The sequence below is a fragment of the Dasypus novemcinctus genome, chromosome 21 (genome assembly GCF_030445035.2).
Source record: "Dasypus novemcinctus isolate mDasNov1 chromosome 21, mDasNov1.1.hap2, whole genome shotgun sequence".
Taxonomy (NCBI): domain Eukaryota; kingdom Metazoa; phylum Chordata; class Mammalia; order Cingulata; family Dasypodidae; genus Dasypus; species Dasypus novemcinctus.
Window position 1 is genome coordinate 15339143 of NC_080693.1, and position 27988 is coordinate 15367130.

Below are 27988 nucleotides of genomic sequence, written 5' to 3' on the forward strand. Positions count from 1 at the left end.
TTACTCAAAATATGCTCCGCAGACTGTGAGGGCCTTAAACTCTTTTTTTTTTTTTTTTTTAAGATAGATTTATTTATTTCTCTCCCCTCCCCACCCACCCCCCCCCCCAGTTGTCTGTGTTCTGTGTCTGCTGTGTGTTCTTCTTTGTCTGCTTCTGTTGTTGTCAGCAGCACGGGAATCTGTTTCTTTTTGTTGCATCATCTTGCTGTGTCAGCTGTATGTGTGGCACCATTCCTGGGAAGGCTGCACTTTCTTTTGTGCTGGGCGGCTCTCCCTATGGGGCGCACTCCTTGTGCGTGGGGCTCCCCTACATGCGGACACCCGTGTGTGGCACAGCACTCCCTGGGTGCATCAGCAGTGCGCATGGGCCAGCTCCACACGGGTCAAGGAGGCCTGGGGTTTGAACCGTGGACCTCCCATGTGGTAGGCGGACGCCCTAACCACTGGGCCAAGTCCGCTTCCCTAAACTTCTTTGCTGTTGTCCACAGTGAGATAAGGAATTGCTCCAAAACGTAACTCAACTATGTCGTTTAATATATTCTTTATTTTAGTTGATAGTTCTTTCATAGCAAGTTCTTTTTAATGAAAAAAAAACCTAAATGTTCATTTACATTCTGGGCAAGATCCTTATGTTGTTGCAGACTATTATGAACAGCACTGATTTAGAAAACTAGTAAAAGGTTTGGTATTGAATTAATTGGAAGTACCCAGAAACAAATTTTTAAAAATCCAGACAATTATTAATCTTGAGTAAAACAAAACTTTCATAGAAAAAATGTAACACAGGATTTTCTAGTGATTTAATTGTGAATAACATTTCAAGTGGTGACAGGAAAACAAAACAAAAAACAGTGAACCCAGAAATCTATGCCCAGCAAAAATACCCGTCCAAAATGAAGATGAGATAAAGGTATTTCTTTACACAAAAGCAAAAGCTGAAAGAACTCAGTGGACCTGCAGTACAATAAATGCTAAAGGAAGTTTTTCAGGCAGAAACACCACCAGATGGAAACTCAGATATACTGTTGCAGAAGTTGAGAGAGGTTTAATTATTTGCGTATAGAAGGCTAGGACTCAGGAATGATTTTGAGAAGGAAAAATGATTTATTGATGGCCGGCTGGACTTGGGAGCTTTCTGTTTCAAACCCAAGCCCTGAACAAGATTTTTGAGTCCCTTTTATACAGAGAGGAAAGGCCAAATGGTCCTTTTGCTTCAGTTCTCAATAGGCTTGAATTAGCATATATCGTCCACATCCTAGGTAAGCTTTTAGCATGAACTTCCTACATTTAAGATAAGCTTTTAGCACATTTGGTTTGCATTTTCCCTGAATATTTAAAGTTTATAGAGTTTGCATTGCTAAACTGTTTCTCGCGGACTGGAGTCGTTGCCATGGTCAGTCAAAGGGGTGCTGATACACAAAAAAGAAATTTGTTGACTTTCACTTTGAGTAAAAGCTTACAATTACAAGGCCCTAAAGAATACAACTCAAAGTTACTTCTTCACCCAAAGTCAGTTGCCACATGTTGAAGCAAGATGGCAGGTGACATCTACAAGGTTTTAGCCTTCCTCTTCCCTCTTAAGGCTCCGTGGAGTCGCTGCCAGGACTGCAGCCTCTTACCATCCCACACCCACAAGTTGGGACACAAGTCAGGACACAGACAGCTTAGGTTGTCTATGAAGAGATGAACAGCCTCCCACCCATAGCCCACATCAATACAAGAAGGAACGAAGAGTTTTGTAAGTAGTAATTATGTGGGGAAGTATAAAAGACAAAGGCAGTATTTGTTTTCTCAATTTCTTTAAAAGATCACCAACTGCATAATGCATCAATTTTAACATTGGATGATGGGGTTTATTACATGTAAATGTAAAATATAAGACAGCAGTAACAGGTGGAAGCAGGTGGTAAATGAAAGTTTATGTTGCAAGTATCTTACATTTTATGTGAAGTGATACAATATCAATTCTATTTAGACTGATAAGGGTGTATACTGTAATACCTTGAGCAACCACCAAAAAATAAAATGAAAATAATGTATCTACATTGTCATTAGAGGAATCAAAATGGAATGGAAAAAAATTTTTTTGATGATCCTAAAAGCAATCAGGAAAGGAGGTGCACAGACCTAAAAAAAAAGATGGAACAAGATAAAATCCCAAAATGGTATACCTAAAACCAGCCATATCACACATGGCATCAAGTGACTCCAATTAAAAGATTGTTAGACTGGATTTTTTTAAAAAGCAAAATACAACTATATGCTTTTTATTGAAGGCACATTTGACATGTAAACTACAGAAAAATTTAATGTTAAGAGGATGGAAAAAGTTATACCCTGCAAACAGTATGCCTTAGCAAGTTGTCATGGCATATTAACATCAAAGTAGACATAAAGACAGGGAGAAGTACCAGAGTTTAGAGAGTTATTTAATAATGGAGGGGGAAAAAAAGGTAAATTCATGAGGAAGACGAAACAATCATGAATATTCATGCTTCAAATAATGGCACTTCAAAAAACATGAAGCAAGAACTGAGATAATTAAGGGAGAAATTATACTCAATGGGAGGTTTTTATACCCCTGTCTCAGTACCTGATAGCAAACTTAGCAAAATATTAAAGATTTAGAAGTTTCAACATTGTTTACTATCTTGATCTTAGTGATATTTAAAACACACTATCAAAATACAGATCTTCTCAAGAACACATGGAATATTTACCAAGATGGAACACTTGCTGGGCTATAAAATAAGTCTCAATAAATTTCAAAATACTTAACATTTACAAAATACATTTTACCCAGAGTTTGTAAAGTTGAAATGCTCTTGGGATCAAGAACTGTGGAAAAAGGGAAGGAAAGAAAATTAGGTGGAGGGAGATGGGTTTATGATGAAAGCTCAACAGCCTCAGCACATTCAAAGATTGAATATCACCAGAGATAAAAAAGATACTAAAAGGATTACAAAAGAATATTCTGAATAACTTTATATCCATAAATTTGACAATTTACATGGCATGAATAAATTCCTTTAACAAAACCTCACAAAAGAAAAATCCAGTCCCAAATGACTTCATTTGTGACTCCTATCAAACATTTTAAGTAAAATAATGTCAACCCTTCACAAAGTATTTCAGAAAACAGGTTGGAAGGAACAATTCCCAACTCATTTTATACCAAAACCCATCAAAACCAGACCAAGTTATTATGAGAACAGACCAGTAATATTCAAGGCAATGATGCAAAAATTCTTTTAAAATATTAATTAGATGTGTTGATACATAAAAAAGGATAATAAGTGTTGGAGATTTGGGCCCGAAGGGTATCGAGAATGAAAGAGAAAAAGGAAGGAGAGAGAAAGACAGAAAGAAAGGAAAAGAAAGAACAAGAGAGCTGGGATCAGGGGGTCTGCAAATAGAGACTCCTCAGACAACTTTGTTTACAAGGGGCTCTCTATATACCCCAGTCTACATGACAACAAGCAGCAACATGCAGTTAACTATCAGGATTACTCATAGTTTAAAGAATTCAAAAAAATCTTACGATACAAAGCCTAAGTGCTCTATTTATTACAAAAGGTATGTGCTCATCTTTTCTTTCAGCCTTTAAAAGCTTCATCCTGTTCGCTGTGAACTCTTAATTACTGCATTCCTTAGGTTGCAAGCGTAGTCATGGAGACAGCACATCTCTCCTTGTGAGACCACTGTGCCTCATTTTCCAACATTTCCCCCTTTTTGTTTCAGTCTGAGGTGACCGTACCTGTCTTAGGTTGCCCTCCTCTGAGAGTCTTACCCGTCATTGACTACCAGCCAAGATCTTCGACTTGGGGAAATTATTGATTTTGCTAGCACTAGATTATTCACATGTCCCATGGCTGTTAGGCTTTGCAATTTTCTTCGAAAGCACTGTCTGGCACAGGCAAGAATCATGAGCAACAGAACAAATATGATTAGCCCTATTCCTAAAGCTGACAGGAAATGCTGTGATTTCCACCAATTAACTGGGTTAAATTTTGTAATATGTGAAATCATATCTGAGAAAATATCCTTATCACTGGCTACATAAATTTGATTTTGAGACATTTCTAATATTTTCCTTTGTAATTCAATTATTTCCAGAGAGATTACTTTTATGGCCTAGGAAATGATTTTTTTTTCATTCTATATCATATGAATTATAGGCAAGAGGAGTAATACAAAAGTTGCTTTCATTCCAATCACATTTCATCCCCTTAACAAGTTTAAATTATATAATTGACCTCCAATATGTAACACAGCTGATTGTAAATCATTAACCCGATTATTTAACTGTTCATCAATGTGCTCTTGGCTAGGCCACAATCACTAGCATTTTTATGCCAATCATGCATGTATTGTTGAGTCTGACCAGTCTCATGCAAAGCTACAGCAGCTGTGATGATTCCAGTCAGTCCCATTATACTAATTATTAGGTGTCCAACAAATATTTTTTGTTTGTTTCAGGATTTCTTGTGCCATGTGGAGCAATAGCTGACTTTCAGGTGATGACTGCCATATTCGGTTCATTTGAATGGGAATCCATATACCTATCTTCTGGCCATTGTGATGGTGTCTCTGTCCTGCAACACACTTTCTGACAGACATGTATACAAGGCACCATTTTTATAAAACAAGGCATTATCTTTTATAGTTATTTTTCCAGTAATGAATACGAAAGGATCCCTGACACATGCTTTCAATTGATAGGTTTGATTTAATTGTAGATATTCACTTGTTTGACTGTAATTACTGATTCATTCATAAGTATGGGCAATTCCAAGAAATACTTTCCACAAGTTTTTATGTATATTAAGATTATAGGTGTCATTAATCCAAGGGGTTGGTAACCATTTTCCTTTACATTTCCAAATAGTAAAATTGTTAGTATATACCACTTGTTCACCCAAGAATAGAGATTCTGAAAAAGGATATTGCATATTACTAACTTGGTGACCCTTGTCAAGACTATACCATATAAATCTGCTGTTATATTCTTTGGGGGTCTCCATAGGAGCACTTTCCCACACTATTCCATAGGAATCATTAAAAACGACAGATCCTCTTCCTATATGGCAGTCCTGCCATCCCTCTTTCTCTTCAGGTTCTTGGGGTGGACAATTATAATTTTGCTTTTCAGTTATGAAAGAATTATATGAGGGAAACAAAGTTATTAATAATTTGGTACCATTACTTTTCATGATAACCACAGTCCGATTTTTTGTTTGCATGCAAGGGGGGCTTTTTCCAATACATAAGGGTCTATGATCAAAAGGAAGGGTAAGATTATATATTTCCTTCCCTTCACCGGGTTTTAAGGGTAGTTTGTCATCTATAGGCCCAGGAAATACATGTGTTTTATTCAAAAATATAGGAAATGATGGGTCTGTCCATGTTAGAGCATGTACTAGAGGTGGGTTAGGAATATATGCCCAATAAGTATGATTTTCACCTGCATGACCCAGAGTTAACATTAATATGATCAGGAGAGGAGAAATCATCGTCAAAATTCTTTCTTCTCCTCTATCCGTGGTTTAATCCAGCAAGCTGGCAACCAAATTTGTTCTCTGTCTTCTGTAATGACAAGAGCATATCCTCTCCCCCATACTTTAACCTTTCCCTTTTGCCAGGTGTTAGTTAGTACATCTTTCCAATATATTGGCTGATGCTCAGCTGAGTCACACAATACCTTTTCTTTATTCTTACTCAATGCATAATGTCGTTCAGTAGGCGTTATTGAATCATATACATTAAGGAAATTTAAAGTGAACAAAGCTTTTGCCAATTGGTCCTTTGGTGCTATAATGCCATCATTTCTGTCTTGCTTTTTAGTATTTGCAGTCCACCCCTGGATAGGGATGGCAGTCTTCAGAGTGACCAGACACTATTGGGTTAAGTCTTTCACTTTTATCAGGGCCTCCCATGCTGCACACAATTGTTTTTTATATTTTGCGTTTGACCTCTTTTTAGAATTGTGATTAAAAGCCAAGGGTTACTTGTTTAGAATTTTGCTTTTGCCACAAACTCCACACAAAGCCAGTATTGGTGCTTGCTGCATCCAATTCACAGGCTAAGTTAATGTCCACAATTTACCTTCCTTTTATTATTATTTAAAGCAGCTTGCTGGAGGTTTTCCTACTTCCATGAAGGACTTTTCCCAATTAGTACATACAATGGTTTTAATATTTGAGTTAAGTGAGGGATGAAAGATTTTCAGTATTCCAACAATATTACAAACTACATTAACATGAGAAAACATTGTACTTTATCAATTATAGCAGAGAGTATAGTTTTGTTTTACCCAACTAAACAACATTGAAGAATTTGATAGGCAGCAGGGACTTTGCAGCCCGTCCAAATTGTTTGCCTAGTTCAGGCTCTTAAGGTAAGATACTATTGTCTCTGATGTTTCTTTTCATTCTGAAAAAAGGATTACTGGTTAACATAATGTCATCAGTAGAGTTTTAGCCACCAATTTTTTTCTATGCAGCTAGATTATCACCACCATGCCAGGACAAATGGTTGGAATATGCACACAGCCTTGGGGAAGCACTGCAAAAGTCCATTGTTGGGTTTTCCATAGATAGGGGAATGCAGGCTGGCTCGACCCAACTAAGGAGACACTAAAGAAAGTCTTAGCAAGTTTTAAAGTGATAGTGACATAGCTGTACATTAACTTCTTGCAACAAACTAGCAATATTTGGGACTGCTGCATACTACAGTGTTGTTATTTTAATTTATGATAAGAGGTTGTTTCTGTGACACATACCTTTTTATAATAATAAAACCATAATTAACCACATTGTACTTCTGTATAAAATTTGCTGAAATACTGGTAAATTTATACACTCTTAAGTATTCATTTGAACCTTTTACTCATACAACTTTAATTAACAGAGGGTTAAAAAGTCCTTTTAATTTTTATAACACTTTTAAACACCTACTTATATTAGATGAACTCAATTATTTAAATTTTCTTTCATGGTAAAAGAACAAATCTCTTGTAATTAGTTTCAAATAAAAAGCTACTTTTCAGGATTTGATTTTTAGAAAGCAGGTTTGAACATTATCTTCCTTTAAAAGAGTAAGACTCTTCTTTAAACACTGAGGAAATGATGAGGTTAAAGCACAAGAAGCTATTTTGATGAAACAGACTTCTTTGTATACTGATTATTCAGGAAACTTTTACCAAAACAGACTAATGACTTGAGAGACTTTGAGAAAGAACAAAATTTTTAACTTTGCATCAGTATACTACTTGATACTAAACCTTTTAAAACTTTATAGACCCATCAAATCTTATTCAACTTTAATCATAGAAATTTCTTTTCCACAAACTTTCTACACTTTCAGTATTAATTCAGGTTTTTTTTTTAAGATATATTTATTTATTTCTCTCTCCCCACCCCCCACCCTGGTTGTCTGTTCTCTGTGTCTATTTGTTGCGTCTTCTTTGTCCACTTCTGTTGTTGTCAGCAGCATGGGAATCTGTGTTTGTTTTTGTTGCATCATCTTGTGTCAGCTCTCCATGTGTGTGGCACCATTCTTGGGCAGGCTGCACTTTCTTTAGCGCTGGGCGGCTCTCCTTACGGGGCACACTCCTTGCGCAAGGGGCTCCCCTACATGGGGGACACCCCTGCATGGCACGGCACTCCTTGCGCACATCAGCACTGCATGTGGGCCAGCTCCACACGGGTCAAGGAGGCCCAGGGTTTGAACCGCGGACCTCCCATATGGTAGACAGACACCCTAACCACTGGGCCAAGTCCGCTGCCTCATTCAGGTTTTGTCCCACACTCTACTCCTTCCCAGTAATCAAACATTTTATCTTGGACAAAAGCATCTCTAGTTTCCTTAACAATAAAAACACATTCCATACATCCCACATACATAAGTTACCAGGCAAACTTCTTACAATATATAATTATCATTAACACTAAAACTTGTTAAAATAAAGAACTTTTCTTCACTTTAAATACTTTGTGGCATGCAATACCAGAAACAGTCTTTTAGAAGCAAGTTGGCAGGGGAGGCTGGCTGCTGACAAGTTTTCCTGTTATAAAATTACCTTTTATTAGTAGTATTATCAATTCAGTTTTGTTTAATAGTGAGTTTTTGGAATTAGCTTTAAATACCTTAATTTAAACAATGCATCATTAAACTTCTTATAGTTATTTATAACCATATAGACTATAATTATATTATGTTAAGACAAATTTTACCTTCATGGAATACATTCCCTTACTTAAAGTTACCACAATACCTTCTACAACTTGCCACATGCATTTAGGTCTCATGAATTTATGAAAATTAGCCATCCTATTTTAGGACAAAACACACCTCTTTGAAAAAACTTATTAAATTTCAGTCAGCATTCCCACAAACTTTTAACCTTCTTTAATATTCATTTAAGTTTTACATCCTTCATTTTATCCTGTGAAGAAAAATAAACTCATTTCAATCTAGGCAAGAACAACTTTTTATGAAAAGATTTACAGTAATTTTGTTAATCAAGACTTACAATTTTTATCATTGTAGAGATCTTTTTAACATTTAAACTTAAGTATTAATATAAGCGCTTATTTAATTTTTGGCCATTTGAATAGAGCTCTTTAAAAAATTTTTATTTATATTACCATCCGGAAGTATCAAAATATACACTGACATTGAACAAACAAACACAAAACAATTATAACACATTAACAGAAACATACAGTTTACAATTGACTCATAATTCTTACTTTCTTGGTATAGCTGTTTTTAAGTTCTCCGTTATATCACATCTTAGATTTTACTTTTTAAGATTTCTTCTGGAATCCATGTTGCCTGTAACATGCAAGCTTGTGCTTGGAAACATTTTAATTATCAGCAATCAGTTACGATAACTTGAGCAGCTTAAATATAGTTAAGCTCTTATTTAGCAGTTTAGACAGACTGTTAACCCACATTTTTGGATTACTACTCTGTAAGACTATACTGAGACCAAGTTCAGGAGTAAACTATTGATTTAAAACTGAAAATTCCTTTTAACACCTTGATAAAAATTTTGTACTAATTTTATTATTTTGGTTAAATAGGCCCAATCAGAATTTGCCTGGAAACAAAACAGAACACTACTGTTGCCATGTTTTTCTCTTTTTCCAGTGGCTTAACTCTATTAACCCCCACTGGCCCACAGCTACATTGTCATGTAGACAGGAGGGGGTCTGCAGAGTTGCTGCCAGAATAGTTTCCTTATCGTAGTTAACACTTTAACAGAGAGATTTCTTACAAGCCTGATATCACTAACAAATACTTTATTTAGTATTTTTACCTGTTTTAAATCTTTCAGTAGTTTAAAAGTTATTGGCTCAGGATGAAACTCAACACCCCCTTGCAGATTATTTGTATCTGGTGGCATCGCATGTAATGTTAATATAGCCTGTGCATAAACTCAAAATTGTTTCCAAGTGTACCTAGTCTCTAGAAATCCAAATAGGTAATATAGGCCCTACAGTCCTTGAATGTTCAGAAAGGATGTAAGACTGAATGTGTATTCAAGGTTGCATCCAGACAGAATGTGGAGGATATGCTAAATTCAAGCTGGCTTGGAATGTGGGGAATATGTGTTAAATCAAACTTACCTGGAGGAAATAGCCTATCTGATACTCAGATAAAACACTGAAGAAACTAACAAAAAGTCTGTTTGCATACAATCACTGTTTGTCTCCCTAATCCTATTTCCTCTGTATAAAAGGGACTGAAAAATGCTATATTCGGGGCTTGGTTTTTATTAGGACAGGAGTCCACCAGGTCCGGCCGATTGAAATAAACCAACTTCCTGCTCAGAGTTCTCGTGTCCTGGCCTTTGATACCATGCACACCCCACTACTCTACAACACTGTTACTGGAAAAGCAGATAATAATTGTTTAACATAAGGCAAAGCATCGGCAACATCTGAAAACATTTCTAACTTAGGCTTAGTAATAAGGCAATTCAGTAGGTGCAAAAGGTTGTACTAGATACACAGAAGATATTTCATTAGGACACTTCGCTGAGCTTTTGTTGATGAAAGGGTTAATATCAGGATGAGGAAAAAAACCTGATGGTTCCCCATTCGCCTCAAGCGCCCGTTCTTGATCCAATTTACTTTCTTTGATTTCAAATTGACTTATGGGCTTAGAAAATACAGTAATTTCCTTTCTCTCCTTCTTCAGACTGGAAAGGATCTAAAGCTGTCACTACCTGGTGGCATAAGGCCCATACTCATAATGGAATGAATTCCCTTTTTTTATATGCTCTTCCTAAAGCTTTCATTACGTCTCCACTGTTTCAAATTTAAAACATTATGCCCCTGAGGCTGAAGCCAGCAACAATGCTTTTATATTAAAACAAACAATTCTAGTAATTCATAGCTTTTTACAGACACCCCATTAACTTTCAGTAAAGTTTTTAACATGAATATGCTTCCACACGTCCCATTGATTACCCATTACCCTGATGACTTTGTGGAAATGTTACTTAATCTTGAAGACTTGAGTCACTCTGCTTTGGACGTCACACTTGACCCTCGACAAGGTCTTTTCCGCGGTTCCCGATACTTATTTGGAAGACTCACTTCTTCAGGCCCCACGTTGGGCACCAGTTGTTGCAGATTTGGGTCTGAAGGGTATTGGGAATGAAAGAAAGAGAAAAAGGAGAGTGAAAGAGAGAAAGAAAAGAAAGAAAGAACAAGAGAGATGGGATCAGGGGGTCTGCAAGTAGAGACTCCTCAGACAACTTTATTGTTTACAAGGGGCTCTATATACCCCAGTCTACGTGACAACAAGCAGTCTATGTGACAACAAGCAGCAACATGCAGTTAACTATCAGCATTACTCATAGTTTAAGGAATTAAAAAAAATCTTATCTCAAGGTACAAAGCTTAAGTGTTTTGTACAAAAGGTATGTGCTTATCTTTTCTTTCAGCCTTTAAAAGCTTCATCCTGTTTGCTGGGAACTCTTAATTACTGCATTCCTTAGGTTTTAAGTGTAGTCATGAAGACAGCACATCTCTCCTTGTGAGACCACTGTGCCTCAGTTTCCAACAAATAAGACTAGTGGAGTTTATCCCACATGGTTTATTATTGGAAAGCCAATCAGTATAATAACTTAACATGTAGGTTAGGTCCCCAAAGAAGTACACTCCGAGTTTGTAGTTGAAATGCTCTTGGGATCAACAACTGTGGGAAAAGGAAAGGAAGCAGAATTAGGTGAAGGGAGAAGCTGGGTTGTGATGAAAGCTCAACAAGACTTCAACACATCCAACAGGGAACTCTGAAGTTCCAAGAGTTGTCCTGATTTGGAGCAAGGGACCTAGCAAACTCTCTATGAGCATTAGTATCCCTAAGGATATATCTGGAATGAAGATGGCAGAGTGAGTTGCTTCAGGACTCCAGACCTCTACAGATACTTTGAACAACCAACAAGAACTGGCAGAAACAGATTTAAGGCTCTAGAAAATAGTTAAAAGGCTACAGTAACACAGTGAGTGCCAAATCAAGGAAAAGGCCACTTAAAAGTGGTTCCCTGGTGGGCTCCTCCTCCATCCCCTCACTGGCTCCGGGTGCTGCCTCGCAGTCCCAGGGTGTATCCCTGGCCCCGGTTCTGGAGAGCGCACAGTCAACTTTGTGCACACACTAGAAGCATGATGAGGAACTCACTGCCCCAGAACACGCCCTGCAGGTAGAAGGCTGCTCCCTGAGTCTCCAACAGAAGGCTGTGGGATAGCAGTGGTCCTGATGCCTGAGGCAAGGGACTGCTGGTTGTAGGGCATACAGTGGAATGCCTGGGACCATGAGGAAACCATCACACAAAGAGGGGGACAGTCAGGGAATGTAAAGTAAGTCCTGAAGAAGGGCACTCACACAGGTCGATCTTCCAAGACCGGAAAATGTGTTTTGTCTCCTCCTTAAAATTTGTTTTTGTTAGCTTCTGTACATGAACAAAAAGCCAGAAGAAATCAGGAAAACAATAGGTGAATATAAAGAAAATATCAATAGAGAAATAGAAATTATGAAAAGGAACCAAACAAAGCTGAAGGTCACAGAATAGACATTTAAAATTCTTTAGAGAGGTTCAACAGCAGATTGTAGCTGGTAGAAGAACCTAAAGATAAGATGACTGAAATTATCCCGTCTGAGGAGCAGGAAAAATAAAGAATGAAGAAAAGGGAACAGAGCCTGAGGAACCTGTGGGACCCCATCCAGCATACCAATATACACACTGTGGGAGTCCTTCAAAGGAGCAGAAGGGGAGGACGGAGCAGAGAGAATACTCAATGAAATGACGGCTCTAAACTTTGAACATTTAAAGACATGAAGATAAATATCCAAGACACTCAATGAATTCCAGACAGAATAAACCCAAATAGGCCTACACTGAGAGAGATACTCAAACTGTCAAACACCAAGATAAAGAGACTCCTGAAAGCCACAAGAGAGAAGCAAAGCATCCTGTACAAGTGAGCCTCAATATCACATGCCTGTTTCTCACTGGAAACCATAAAACAAGAATGAAATGAGATAACGTATTTAAAGTTCTAAAAGCAAAAAGATTTCTAACCAAGAATCATATCTGGCATGTTGTCTTTTAAAAATGAGGTAAAGTTTAACACATTCCCATATAAAGAAAAGCTGAAGGAGTGTGTCACCACTAGACCAGCCCTACAAGAAATGCTAAAGGGAGTTCTTCAGGTTGAAAGGAGAGGACACTATACAACAGACAGAAGCTGCAGTAGAAATAAAGATATCCATTATAGATAATGACATGGGTAAATTCAAATACCATTGCTATTGTATTTTTTATTTGTAAAGCCACTTTTGATTTCCTACAGGGTCTAAAAATCAAATGAACAAAATGTAATGATGTATCAGTCATTTGGGACTCATATATATATATATATATATGTATATATGTAATGTGACAGAAACTATATAAAAGTGGGGAAACAGAGGGGTTTAGGAACATACTTTATGTTATTGAAGTTATTAAGTTGGTATCAAAGCTAGCAATATTGTCACTGAGTTAGCATGTTAAATTTAAGCCTCCTAGTAACCACAAAGAAAATATATGAAAAATATGCACAAGAGGAAATGAGAAGGGATCCTATAGTGTTTATTACAAAAAGTTTGACTAAATACAAAAGTAGGCAGTAATGGAAGAATTGTGGAACAAAGAAAGGATAAAACATACAAAACTCCAAGAGTGGAAGTGCAGGTCAGTCCTGTATTATCAATAGTTACTTTAAATGTAAATGGGTTAAACTCTCCTGTCAAAAGGCAGAATGGATTGGGAAAAAAAAAAAAAAAGACCCAACTATATGTTATTTATAGATGCTCACCTTAAATTCAAAGGCAAGTAGGTTGAAAGTGAAAGGAGGGAAAAAATTTGCATGTAAATAGTAATCAAAAGATAGCAGGGTGGCTATAGTAATATCAGACCAAATAGACAATAGGTCAAAAACTATTGGAGTGCGCCCCATAAGGAGAGCCACCCAGCACAAAAAGTGCAGCCTGCTGAGGAATGGCACTGCACACACGGAGAGCTGACACAAGGTGATGCAACAACAACAACAAAAAAAAAAAAAAAAACAAGAAAAAAAAACTATTAATAGGGACAAAGAAGGCCACAATATATTCACCAAGAAAATATGACTATAAACATATATATACTTACATTGAGTCCCAAAATATATGAAGGAAATATTGACAGATTTGAAGGGAGAAATAGACTATTCTACATCAAGTAGGATACTTCAATAAACCACTTTCCATAATAGAACATCTAGAGAGAAGATCAATAAGGTAACAGAGGACAGACAAACTATACTTTAAACCAATTAGATCTTGTAGACATACATCACACACTTCACCCAACAACAGATACATACTCTTCTCAGGTGCACAAGAATCACTCTCTAGGATGGACCATACGTTAGGGAACAAAACAAATCTCAATAAATTAATAAAGATTGAAGTATAAGGGGTGTCATCTCTGACCACAATGGAATGAAGCTAGAAAATGACAGAGGGAGAACTGGGAAGTTCATAAATATGTGGAAATTAAACAACGCTCTCTTAAACAATGTGTCAAAGAAATCACAAGGGAAATTAGGAAATATCTTGAGATGAAAACATGAAGGGAAGCGGACTTGGTCCAGTGGTTAGGGCATCTGTCTACCACATGGGAGGTCCGTGGTTCAAACCCCGGGCCTCCTTGACCCATGTGGAGCTGGCCCATGCGCAGTGCTGATGTGCGCAAGGAGTGCCATGCCATGCAGGGGTGTCCCCCGCATAGGGGAACCCCACATGCAAGGAGTGCACCCCATAAGGAGAGCCACCCAGCGCTAAAGAAAGTGCAGCCTGCCCAGGAATAGCACCACCCACATGGAGAGCTGACACAACAAGATAACGCAACAAAAAGAAACACAGATTCCCGTGCCACTGACAACAGAAGCGGACAAAGAAGAAGACACAGCAAATAGATAAAGAGAACAGACAACTGGGGCAGGAGGAAGGGGAGAGAAATAAACAAATAAATCTTTAAAAAAAAGAAAACATGAGAACCAAAATATCAAACCTTATGGGATGCAATGAAGGCAGTGCTGAGAGGGAAACGTATTTTTAAAAAGATTTCAAATTAGTGACCTAAACTCACACCTAGAGAAACTAGAAAAAGAAGAGGAAACTGAACCTAAAGTGAGCAGAAAGAAAGAAATATTAAAGTTTAGAGCAAAGATAAAGTGAACTAAAGTATAGAAAAACAACAGAATAAATTAAACCATCATTGGTTCTTTGAAAAGATCAATAAAATTGACAAACATTTAGCTACACTGGCAAAAGAAAAAAAGAAAGGGGGTGTGACAGTTTAATTTGGTGAATTAAGAAAAAAATGATTGTTTTTTTAATTAATCCATTCCTATGGGTGTGAGGCCTTTCTCTTTTTCCTTTACAGGTCAGAAATAGATATTTATTACATGAGAAAACAGGTAACGCCGAACAGCAGGAGAGAGCTGCATTCCGTAATAAATGCCACGGAGGCAAGTGGAAAGTGACCTGGGAAATCAATACAGCAATCCGTATGGACTAAGATGTCGTTTAAAAAAAAAAGAAAAGAAAAACTAGTGGAAAATAATATAGAATATGTATCCCCAGTGTAGAGGATACTTTCTAGACTGAAGGAAATGAAGACATAAAGTGAAAGTTCAACAAATTTGACTGGTGGGAAAATTTAATTTCTGGACAATAGAAAATAAGAATGGGGAATACCTGACCAGGGCAAATATCTGCCACAAACCTGTGTCGCTGGGGTTCACGCAGGTAGACGGGCAGAACGCACACCCTCCAGTGAGAGAGCAGCGCAGCCCCGCCGGGAAGGAGCACGTTCAACGCGAGGCGGCGCGAGCGCGGGCCGGAGTGGGCAGGCCTGCGCCTGCGCAGCTCGGGCTGCCTCCTGCCACGGGCTTCCTCTACGGGCTCGGCTGGGCCGGAAGGGCCTCAGGCTGTGAAGGGCGGCCCAGAAGCAGCCACCCGGGCTCCAGGGCTGGGAGGGTCTCGGCAGGTACTCCCCGTACCCCGACCAGGAGGCTGGACTGCAAGCTCTGGCTACAGGCCTCTCCTACAGTGGGTCCCATGTGCGCCGCGCAGGCCCCCCCCACTGCCCCCCTGCCCTTGTAGACACCCCTCAACCCCGTGTCCTGGGTCACGGGCACCTCTTTGAGGCCCCCCTGTACCCGGGGGTCTCCACAACCCCCGTGGTTTTCTGGAAAGTGGAATTGATGTGGGCTATGGGTGGGAGGGTCTTTGTCTCTTCAGAGATAACCTAAGCTGTTTGACTCGTGGGTGTGATGGTAAGAGGCTGCAGTCCTTCCCTTAGTGACAATGGCAACGACTCCAGTCCCAGGAAACAGTTTAAGAATGCAAAGTCTATAAACTTTAAGTATTTAGGGGAAATGCAAACCAAATATGTTAAAAGCTTATCTAGAATGTCTAGAGTCCATGCTAAAAGCTTACCTAAGATGTGAAAGACAGATGTGCTAATTGAAGCCTATTGAGAACTGAAACAAAGGGACCATTTGGCCTTTCCTCTCTGTATAAAAAACATTTAAAAATCTTGTTCCGAGCTCAGAATTCAAACAGAAAGCTCCCGAGTCTGGCCATCCGTCAATAAACCATTTTTCCTTCTCAAAATCATTCCTGAGTCCTGGCCTCTCTATACGCAAATAATTGAACCTCTCTCAAATTCTACAACATTTTTGGTGACTCAGATGGGACAGCAAACGAAGGCCAGAGACGGTAGCATTTTGCTGCCCCTTCCAAATCCCCAAAGAAACCAGAAGGACTCGGGTGAACCCCAAATCTGTGCGCCCCTGGATTAAATTTAATCCAAAAAAGATGTGGGCTTCACCAGAATCTTCCCGACAAAAATTGAGGGCAATGGAAAGTCTGAAGAGAAAGATTCTGGGAACGAAAAAGAACTCCAAACATGAAAAAAGGTAAGACTCCCCGGGTGAGCACAGTCTGGAAGGCCCTAGCTTTAATTGCTAGGAAGGGGAGGCTGATCACCTCCCGAGAGAACCCTAGTAGCCCCCCAAAATTGGGGAGAAGCCGTTCTCTCTAGGCCTGGGAAAAGGAGAAAAACCAGGGAAAAGCCCTGGTGTTTTAGGTTTGTGTAACTGTATGTTAAAATCTGGTACTAGTCTCACATCCACTAAAGGAGTGGAGTCTTGGTTTTAATAGGAAGGGCTATTTATAGGTTCGAGTCCTAATGTCTTGGAGAAAAACCGGGAAAAAGCCCTGGTGTTTTGGGTTTGTCTAACTGCATGTTAGAATCTGGTACTAGTCTTATATCCACTAAAGAAGTGGAGGCTTGATTTTAATAAAAAGGGTTGTTTATAGGTTCAAGTCCTCATGTCCTGGAAATTGGTCTAGATTAAAAAAAAAACCCAAAAGAAACAACTTGGTTACAGGAAAATGGATCAGCTTTTCTAGTGAAGCTTAGTCTGGGTGTAAAGTTAAACAGTGGGAAAAAGTCTAGCTGAAATCTTCTGATATGGTGCTAAATTGTGAATGAATTCACTTTATACCAAATGTTAAGTGTTCTAAGGTTTGTGATGGCTGTGGAGGCAGCCATGCTGAAAATATATATATAAAACTTGTGAGTCAGATTAGTGACCTTTGTGCTTCTGTCTGTGTCAGCTCAATGCTAGTGTTGGAGTTGTGTCCTTATATAAAGTAGAATTACAGCTGAGCCGAAGCCCTCCCTTGCCATTGGCAAGGGGGTGAAATGATTATGGGGCAAAACTGAGGAGTCTGCATGTTTGCGGAGTCTGGATGTTTGTGCATACTCTGCTGTCTTGTCTCTGGTCTGGCCCTTTGCCGGGGCTTGGAGGCCATCTGTGTCTGTGCCACGCACCCATTTGTTGGGGATGTCCCAGTCAGGGTGGCTGGGTCCCCTGGAGGGTTGCCGAATTTGAGTAGGTTCTGTCTGCCCATTTTGGCCTGAAAGCTGGAAAGGGGGGAGTGGCTTGCCCCTTTCCAGTGAGTCCACACCTTCTATTCATAAGCCGCATTCCTGTTTAATTGTTGTGCACCCTACTGCCTGAAAGAGAGGAAGTAAAGGGGGTGAAAAGCAGAATCAGAATAAATGCAGTAAAGTTCCCTCCATAGGGTGTCAAAGCCAAAATACGTTTGCGTTCTGCCCAGGTTCTTAGAAGGTGTTGTAGTAACTTTAAGTAAGAGAATGTGTTCTGTGAAAGTAAAATTTGTCTTAAAGGTATAAATAGTTATAAAAGTTTTAACAAAGCATTGTTTAAATTAAGGTATTTAAATGGCTAATTGCAGAAAGTCATTATTAAACAAAAACTGAATTGATAATACCAGCCTTCCCTGCCAACTTGCATCCAAAAAAACTGTTTCTGGTATTACATGCTACTAAGTATTAAAAGCGAAGAAAAGTTCATTATTTTAACAAGCTTGTTTAGTATTAATAGCAATTATATATTGTAAGAAGTTTGCCTGGTAACTTAGTATGTAAGATATATGGAATGTGTTTTTATTGTTAAAGAAACAGAAAATGATTTTGTCCTAAGATAAAATGATTGATTATTGGAAAGAGTAGAGTGTGGGACAAAACCTGAATGAATACTGAAAGTGTAGAAGGTTTGTGGAAAGAAACTTTTATGATTAAAATTGAGTAAGATTAGTATACAAAGAAAATCTGTTTTATCAAAATAGCTTCTTGTGCTTTAACCTCGTCATTTCCTCAGTGTTTGAAAAAGGGTCTTATGTCATCAAATCCTGAAAAGTAGCTTTTATTTCAAACTAACTGCAAGAGATTTATTTTACCTTAAAAAAAAATTAAAGTAATGGTTAAGTTCATTTAATATGTTATAAGTCAAATGAAAAGTGTTTAAAAGTGTTATAAAATTAACAGGTTTTTAAAAATTAATAAGAACTGTAACTAAAAGTTAAAATCATTTATAAGTGCATCTATATTATAAAACAGTGAAAAGATAATAACTGAAATTATAGCTGAGTGAATTTAGCCTGAAACTATTATTTAAGTGTAAATTCTAAACTAACCTTTCCTTTGTTTATGGTTACTTCAAGCCTAACCTCACCCCTTGCCTTTGCCTATGGTTATTTCATAATAGCTTCTGCCCCTACAAGCCAGAAAAGAGCTGGGACATCACTGTCTCCTGTCCTGGTATTAGTAACCCTTTCTCTCATGAATTCAAGTGTAAACTAAATAAATTGCTGCCTGCTAGAATAAGGTTAAATAACCACTGAAGTTTTATTATCTCCAAAATAAAAAAAGGGGGGCAGTGGGGGAGAAGTCTCCTGCCCTGACGGTCAGTGTTCCTAAGAGTAGTAATTCATGAGAGAAACCAGTCTGTCTCCCTGAGGCTTCAAATAGCCTCAGTAAATATATATAAGATTAATCTTGTTGCTTATCCAAAATTCTGCTAATTTCAAAGTAAAATATAAAGTTCTAAAACAAAATAGTGCTAAAGCATTAACAACATTTTGGTTACAATCCATTAATTAAGAAAGAAAATTCTTGTGTAAAACTGCAACAGTCATAGTGCAAATTAAGAAAAGTTTCAAGAGTCTTTGAAATGTTTTGCAGTCACACTTGCTTTATGAAAATTATAAGTTTAAAGTAACTAAAGTTATGTTGTGTCAAACTATTCATGTCTGCCTATTTGCTCAAATTGTTGAGGTTAAATATGCAGTTATAAGTAATATATATTTCGGGACCCCAAATTAAGCTAAACAGTATATAAAATAATGCAAATTATAAATAATATCAATAAGTTTTGTTTCTGTGTCTAACTCTTTGTGTCTGCCCATTTGCTAAGTGTATGTCTTCATACATCAAGATAATATCAAATTAACAAATAAAAATTCTTAAAAAAACTCTATTCAAATTGTTAATTAAATATGCAGTTGTATATGTAAATAAATATTCTTAAAGCCCAAATTAAACTAAGCAGGATGAAAAAGTCATAAAAATCTAATTATAGAAACAATTGGGAAAAGGTCTCCTCTTTGCAAGAGCTTTAAAGGCAAGACTAGGTGTAGCAGATAAAACCTATCTACTAGGCTAGGAAATTAAGAATCAGTTTGCCTGGTAATTTCCCAGTTTAAACCTTTTGTCAGCCATAAAATGTAAAAAAAAACAAAGATTAAGTTAATTTTCACATTAAAAAAAAATGTTGATTACTGTAAACTGGCGGCCTGCTGCCTCAGTCTCCCACTCCCGGGTGGAACAGCAGTGGAGAAAACCAGCTTAGGCCAATCCTATGGGCAGTGAAAGGTTGCCTAAGAAGGAGCTAGGTCGGTGCCATTTCAGCACTAAATTCTATTCCTTATTTAACAAAGAGGAACAAGTAAAAACTAAAATAGTTGGAATGTGATAGAGAAAACAGTTAAATCACAAACTTTTGCACAGGAAAGTTAAATCTCAGATAAGCTTTAACTTCTGAAGTATCCAATCTATGGAAAAACAGAAAAAGAGCTTGTGTGCTAGGCTTAGGGGTATAAATTGTGTCATTTTTTTTTTGTTCGGGGCACCAGCCATATCTGGCTCTGTGCCCCTTCTTGCAAAATTGAGAATAAATTATTTTCTTCTTCACAATCTAGTAAGCCTTACTTACTTCCAAAAGTTTCTGTCCAACAAAATAAAGGTAATTAGTGGCTCTATTAACAAATTTCAGTAAGTAAAGAAAAGTCCATAAAAACTATGAAAAAATCTTTCCTGGGTTATAATTAAACAAATTAAGTAATTGTGTAATGTGTTTTAAAACCTGATAGTATGCTTTTAAATTATTCATTTTCATAACTTAAACAAAGAAAAAAAGTTTTTAGCTTCCTGTAAGGAAAAAAGAGAACATTCCTTGCATAAACTATAATAGTTTCAATTTTATTTAACTTGAGCGTAATCTCCCATAGTTAATTTTTTTTTTTTTTTTTTTTTTTTTTTTTTTTAAAGATTTATTTATTTATTTAATTTCCCCCCCTCCCCTGGTTGTCTGTTCTTGGTGTCTATTTGCTGTGTCTTGTTTCTTTGTCCGCTTCTGTTGTCGTCAGCGGCACGGGAAGTGTGGGCGGCGCCATTCCTGGGCAGGCTGCTCTTTCTTTTCACGCTGGGCGGCTTTCCTCACGGGCGCACTCCTGGCACGTGGGGCTCCACCACGCGGGGGACACCCTTGCGTGGCACGGCACTCCTTGCGCGCATCAGCGCTGCGCATGGCCAGCTCCACACGGGTCAAGGAGGCCCGGGGTTTGAACCGCGGACCTCCCATATGGTAGACGGACGCCCTAACCACTGGGCCAAAGTCCGTTTCCCATCCCATAGTTAATTTATAAACTAAATTAACATTATATGTACGATATCTTTAGAGTAATAAAATTATAAGTTCACATTAGTGAAATCAGGCTAAAAGAAAAATTGTAAATATGCTCTCTTAAATAAATAGAGTACATATCTTTGGTTGGTAATTGTAATTTAATAAGTTTATTTAAACATAAAGTAGCTAGTCAATGTGGTTATAGTCAATTATAAAGAGTTTGTAAAACATCTTCCAAACTAAAAACATTTAAATAGTTCTAGTTCTAAAAGTCATTGTTAACTAAAACTTAGATTGGTATTGGTTAAAAAAAATAACATCGTAATAATAAAACCTGTCTGAAGGCCACCACAAGGTACATATTTAAGTAAATGGTAATAAAAAGTTATCTTGATTCTATTGGAAATATTCTGTTTTCATTTTAACAATGAAAAATAATTTTTTCCCTCTATTACTAAAGTAAAGTACCTATTGTTATCTTCACAGTAAAATTGTGTAAGTAAACAGTCATTTGATATATGCGTTGCATTAAATTGTTTAAAATATATATAAAAACAAAGAATAAACGTTAACATTATCAAACTCTTGTGTATTCAAACCAGGCCTTGCAAACATTGCATTTTGCCTCTCCATGTGAGTTATTGGCTAGGCTGGTCCCTAACCCCTCAATTAAAAATATTTGCTATATCAGCCTCTGGTTTTGCTCCTGAAGTCGATGGAAACTACGTTGCAGTTTCAAGCTCCTGCAGCAGCCAATAATGACTCGGTACAGCCAAGTGTACAATGGATATCGCCTCCTAACTGGCACTCTGCCATGGTGCCAGAGAGCACTATGCACCAGGCTAGTAGAATACTAGAAAATCTCTCTAAAATCAAGGATGCTGCAACTTGCTCACTGCGTTAAAGAACATGCTAAGTGGAGCCATGATACCAGGATACTGTAAGTAAAACTTAAACACAATTAGCATTATGGCCTTCTCTCATGGAGAGATTACATGTAAAGTATTACAAACCTGAAACTCAAAACTAATAATTGCAACTCTGAATCCTTATGCATTAAGTAATACATTAGTTAATATTAAGTGCTGTACTTTTATCCTGTACTAAATATATGCCTAATAATTATAACGTTATCTTTTCTATTTTGGATCAAGTGCAAAAGTATATTAGACATGTTAAATTCCTAGTAAAATCATTTTCTAAACAGTTAATAAACATGTCTATAGAATAAGGTGGCAGTCTCATCCAGTCTCAGTCAACTTGATGTGGGCTATGGGTGGAAGGCTCTTTGTCTCTTCAGAGATAACCCAAGCTGTTTGACTTGTGGGTGTGGAACGGTAAGAGGCTGCAGTCCTGCCCTTAGGGACAATGGCAACTGCTCCAGTCCCAGGAAACAGTTTAACAATGCAAGGGCTATAAACTTTAAGTATTTAGGGGAAATGCAAAAACCAAATATGCTAAAGGCTTATCTAGAATGTCTGGAGTCAATGCTAAAAGCTTACCTAAGATGTGGAAGATATATATGCTAATTAAAGCCTATTGAACTGAAACAAAGGGACCATTTGGCCTTTCCTTTCTGTATAAAAGATGTTTGAAAATCTTGTTCAGGGCTCGGGATTCAAACCGAAAGCTCCCGAGTCCGGCCGGCCGTCAATAAACCATTTTTCCTTCTCAAACTCATTCCTGAGTCCTGGCCTCTCTATACTCAATAAATTGAACTTCTCTCAAATTCTACAACAAACTTACTATATTCTGCTGTACTATGCTGTGTAGCAAAGGTGAGGCTTGCTTGCTGATGGTGAGTCACCTATTGAACAAGTCAAAATTGCTAGAAATTGTACAATTAAAACCAAGGTGTAAAAAAACCTTTATTCTGTAGTTCTGGTCACTCCCACAGGGAAAAACTAAGAAAATTTCCAACTTAGTGTTCTAATCCTAAATAAAGCCAGTTGCCCAAGGAGTGCCAGTTCACCAGGAGCATCTGACAGAGCGAATGAATGCCAATCATTAAACAGCTTAGAATGTGTCTTCAAACAAAGCTAAGTGTCTGTTGCAATTTCTCTCTAAAAATGAATAAATTTAAAAATATATATATATATACTGTTCCCACCAGCTTTTAAGGAGTGCATCTTTATAGGCACGTAACCTTGTCTACCTCTGTAATCCAATGTCCTCTTTTAAAAACGAGTATTCCAAATTTTTAATTAAGTTTGTTTCTTTCAAAGTAAACATCTTATTAACCATATGAAAACGTCATCCAACTTCGTACAGAATGCCAGATCCATCTTCCTCCAGTTAAAATAAATTAAGAGTTTTACACCTTATTAGGCAATAATTACAGCCCATGACCAGCAAGAAGCAGTTACAAAAAAGAAATCGTCTCCCTTTAGCACCCCTTTTAAATTAAAGGTGTAAACTCTTCAAGGGTAAAATAAAATTAATAGATGGATCTGAAACCTGACTGAAAATCCACGTGAGCGCCGGGGGCCACAGAATGACTGCAGGAGGCCCCCGCCCCAAGATTCTGCTGTCCAGAATAAAAACTTCTAAACTTTTAAAAACAGTCCTGAATGCTACACTAAAGATTGATAAATAATCAATCAAAACAACAAACAGCCATCCACCTCATAGCTCCAACAATAATTATGCCAAAGCTTAACAAGTTAATCTTTGGCAAAGGGGGGGAATGATGTGGGCTATGGGTGGGAGGCTCTTTGTCTCTTCAGAGATAACCTAAGCTGTCTGTGACTTGTGGGTGTAGAACAGTAAAAGGCTGCAGTCCTGCCCTTAGTGACAATGGCAACAACTCCAGTCCCAGGAAACAGTTTAACAATGCAAGGTCTATAAACTTTAAGTATTTAGGGGAAATGCAAACCAAATATGTTAAAAGCTTATCTAGAATGTCTAGAGTCCATGCTAAAAGCTTACCTAAGATGTGAAAGACAGATGTGCTAATTGAAGCCTATTGAGAACTGAAACAAAGGGACTATTTGGCCTTTCCTCTCTGTATAAAAAACATTTAAAAATCTTGTTCCGAGCTCGGAATTCAAACAAAAAACTCCCGAGTCTGGCCGGCTGTAAATAAACCATTTTTCCTTCTCAAAATCATTCCTGAGTCCTGGCCTCTCTATACGCAAATAATTAAACCTCTCTTAAATTCTGCAACAGCATAAGGGCTCTCTCCCTGGCGCACAGGCTGACGGCCCTCAGCGCGTGCCCTGCCCCATGGCTCCTGCCAGCCCCCTCTGCAGCATGTCCTCCTGTCTCATCTCACTCAGGGAGAAGTGAGCCCAGCTCGGGGCCTGGGGCCTGATGCAGGGGTCACTAGAAAGAGCGGGGCTTGCCAGCTGTGGGAAGCTGGGGCGGAGGGGCGCGGAGCAGCTTCCCAGGAATGCGGGCAGAGTCGCGGGGAGGGAGAAGGGGCCGCCGCCTGTGGCCCAGCCCCTCACCAAGCAGAGCCAGCCCAGATGGCAGAAGGGCCCTGCCCGCCTGGGAGCCCGGGCCCCCGGGGTCCCGGGGCGGCTATGCACCCTTCCCCACCGAGGTCCCGGGCCCTTCCCTTCTCGCTCAGCCCTGAGCGTGGCGGCACATGGGCCGTGGGCCCAGGACGCGGCGCAGAATGCTCTCCTGGTCAGGCCACGACGTTCACACGTCCTGCGGTCACTACATTCCAAGGTCGCCCTGCCTCTGCTGTGGCCCTCCCCCGTCACTTTCAACGCAGGACGGGGTCCCAGTGTGCCAGGCTGGTGGAGCGGCGCCATGGGGGAGGCGCTGCCCGGGGTGAATCCTGTGGGGGCCGAGGGGCTCCTGGAGGCGGTCACTGCTCGGCAGGATATATAATGGCCTGTAGCTGTCATTGCAGTGTCGTTCAGACGCCGTCAGCGTCTCATTGCTGGGGGGGCCTCATTCAGCTCTTCTGGCAAGAGGGGAGCGGTGGAGAGTGGGGTCTCTTTGCCATCCTGCAGTGTGGCCAATGGTGGGGTCTGCCCGGGGTCTGGGGTGTCCTGGCAACCGCCCCACGCCTGTGTTCTGCATGGCGAAGGCATATTTGAGCTGCTGGTGGGGAACATGCGACACGCTGGGTTTGGCTGTGCGGTGAGTTTGGCTGATGGCCGCTGTTCTGAATGAAGGCTCTGCTGAGAGTTCACCCCCTCTGGCATGTTTTGTGTTGTTACCAGTTTGAGTGTTTAAGAGATGCTGCTGCAATAAATACCTTTTCCTTAATGAGATGATAGAACAGGCTTCCTGACGCTGTGACACACGGTGGCCAGGCCCGCAGTGCCCAGGGGCAGGTTTCACACACACGTCTCTCCAGCTTGGGTTCAAGAAGTTCCTGCTGGGCCGCGGACTTGGCCCAGTGGTTAGGGCGACCATCTACCACATGGGAGGTCCGCGGTTCAAACCCCGGGCCTCCTTGACCCGTGTGGAGCTGGCCCATGCGCAGTGCTGATGTGCGCAAGGAGTGCCCTGCCACGCAGGGGTGTCCCCCACGTAGGGGAGCCCCACGCGCAAGGAGTGCGCCCGTGAGGAGAGCCGCCCAGCGCGAAAGAAAGTGCAGCCTGCCCAGGAATGGCACCGCACACACGGAGAGCTGACACAACAAGATGACGCAACAAAAAGAAACACAGATTCCCATGCTGCTGACAACAGAAGCAGACAAAGAAGACGGCGCAGCAAACAGACACAGAGACCAGACAACTGGGGTGGGGGGAATGGGAGAGAAATAAATAAATCTTTAAAAAAAAGAAGTTCCTGCTGACATATATACAAAAAAAGAACTTTTAAAACTAACAAGAAGACGCTGGACACACCTTGGGTCTGAAGGAGTTTGACCAGGAGAGGGCGCGGAGAGCCGGCTGCTGCCCCTTCGCCCAGCCGCACACCGCCGTACCCCTGCAGCACTGTCTGGGGGAGGGCCCAGGCTCCATGCCTCGGCAGGGCTACCCCAGGTGTGGGACCTTTTTTAAAAATATATATATTTTTTCTGTCTTTTTAAAAAGATACTTATATTACATGAAATGTTACATAAAAAAATATAAGGGATTCCCATATGCCCCACTCCCCTCACCCCTCACTTTCCCCATATTCTTTCATTAGTGTGGTATACTCATTGCAATTAATGAACACATTTTGGAGCATTGCCCACAGCATGGATTATAGTTTACATTGTAGTTTATACTCTCTCCCATTGAACTCTGTAAGCTATGGCAGGATATATAATGGCCTGTATCTGTCATTGCAATGTCATTCAGAACAATTCCAAGTCCTGAAAATGCCCCCGTATTATACCTCTTTTTCCTTCTCCCTGGCTTCAGCACCTCCAGTGGCCACTATATCCACATCAGTGATACAAGTTCTTCCACTGCTAGAATCACAACAAGTCTATAGTAGAATACCAGTAAGTCCACTCTAGTCCATCTTTTATTCCCCAATGCTGAGGATTCTGGGATGGTGATGCCCACTCCCCCTCTAATTGAGAGGTGGCCTCGATCCCACATGGCTGATGGATGTAGGGCACTGACTGCATCCGTGAGGAATGGCTCAGGTTGGGTCTCTGCTGTCTTACTGGAGCCTTATATAAATGGGAATCAGAGGAAGAAACACACAGAGAAAGGAAGCTGCAATTTTTGACCCTGCCATGGAAGGGCCTCAAGGATTGAGGATCGTTGGCAGCAAAGCTTAAGCACAAAGCCTGCAAGAGGCTGAGCCCAAGGACCCATCTCAAGACTGAAGACATGAGTCATATGCCTGACACCCTACAGCTGAACTCTGGAAGAAAGCAGAGCAGCCCAGACTTAGAGAGAAAGCCCAGGAAGAGACAAGTCCTGTGCCTGGCTGCCCACAGCTGAGCTCCAGGAGATGGTAGATTCTGGTGGGGAAGGCAGGGGCCTCGGCAGAGATCAGCTGCCATCTTGTTTTGCCACGTGGCAGGACACCAGAATCACCAGTAGCTGACTGTGGTGAGAAACTCTGATGGCGCTCTGATTTGGACATTTCATGACCTCAGAACTGTAAACTTTTACCCTAAATAAAATCCCCAATTATAAAAGCCAACCCATTTCTGGTACTTTGCTTTGGCAGCCCTTTGGCACACTAAGATGGGGTAAATCACTACTGATCTTAAGAGAACAAAAAGGCTGGGGAGTGATTCTAAGAGGATATTGTAAACAATCTCACACCAATATTTAGAAAACCTGGATGAAATGGACAAATTCCTAGAAACACACAAATTACCTATGCTGACTTAAGAAATGGATCTCAGTCCAATAATTAGTAAAGAGATTGAATCAGTAATCAAAAACCTCCCAACAAGCAAAGCCCAGGACCAGATGCTTCACTAGCGAATTTTAACATTCAAAGAAGGATTAACAGCAATCTTTCACAAACTCTCCAAAAAAATGGAAGGGAAGGAAGAGCTTCCAAATTCTTGCTATGATGAGCATCATCCCAATACCAAAGCCAAATAGACCTGTCACAAGAAAAGAAAATTACAGCCAAGTATCTCTTATAAACATAGTTGCAAAAGCCACCAGCAGAATCATAGCAAGCCAAATCTGACTGCACATTAAAATGATTATACAGGATAATAAAGTGGGACTTATTCCAAGAATGGAAGTTTAGTGCAACAGAAGAAAGTCAATCAATGTAAATATACCACGTACTGGACTTGTTTCCTTCTTGGGTTGTATTAGGGTTCTCTAGGGAAACAGAATCAACAGGAGATATCTGTAAATAGTATAAGATTTTCTAAAATTCTCTCACATGACTGTGGGGATGCACAAGTCCAAACTCCGTAGGCAGACTGCAAACCAGGGGCTCCGATGAAGGTCCTTGATGAGTTCCCAGGAGATACTGGTTGTTCAAGTCAAGCTGGAAAGTTCTCTCTGAATGCTGCAATTGCTTCCCCTTTTAAGGCACTCAACGGACTGGTTTGCATCACTTTATTGCTGATGCAGACTCCTTGATTGATTGTAGTTGTAACGCCATCTATGAAATACACTCACTGGTGACTAAAGTCCATATTACGTCCTTGTATTAAAGTTAGCCCAATATTTGCTTGGCCAAACAGCAAGGCACAGTCACCTTGCCTGAGTTGACACAGT

The 27988-nt window shown here is 39.6% G+C and overlaps 1 long non-coding RNA gene across 2 annotated transcripts; it reads right to left on the reverse strand.

The window, feature by feature from the left end:
• Nucleotides 1–42: 42 nt before the first annotated feature.
• Nucleotides 43–27931, reverse strand: LOC131274970 (uncharacterized). Of its 2 annotated transcripts, none has more exons than XR_009182297.2 (2): nt 27648–27931; nt 43–10654 (listed from the first exon to the last, which is right to left on the reverse strand). It is a non-coding gene; the product is annotated as an uncharacterized lncRNA (long non-coding RNA). The 2 variants fall into 2 exon arrangements; XR_011646765.1 differs by lacking the exon at nt 27648–27931 and adding an exon at nt 17447–27635.
• Nucleotides 27932–27988: the final 57 nt, after the last annotated feature.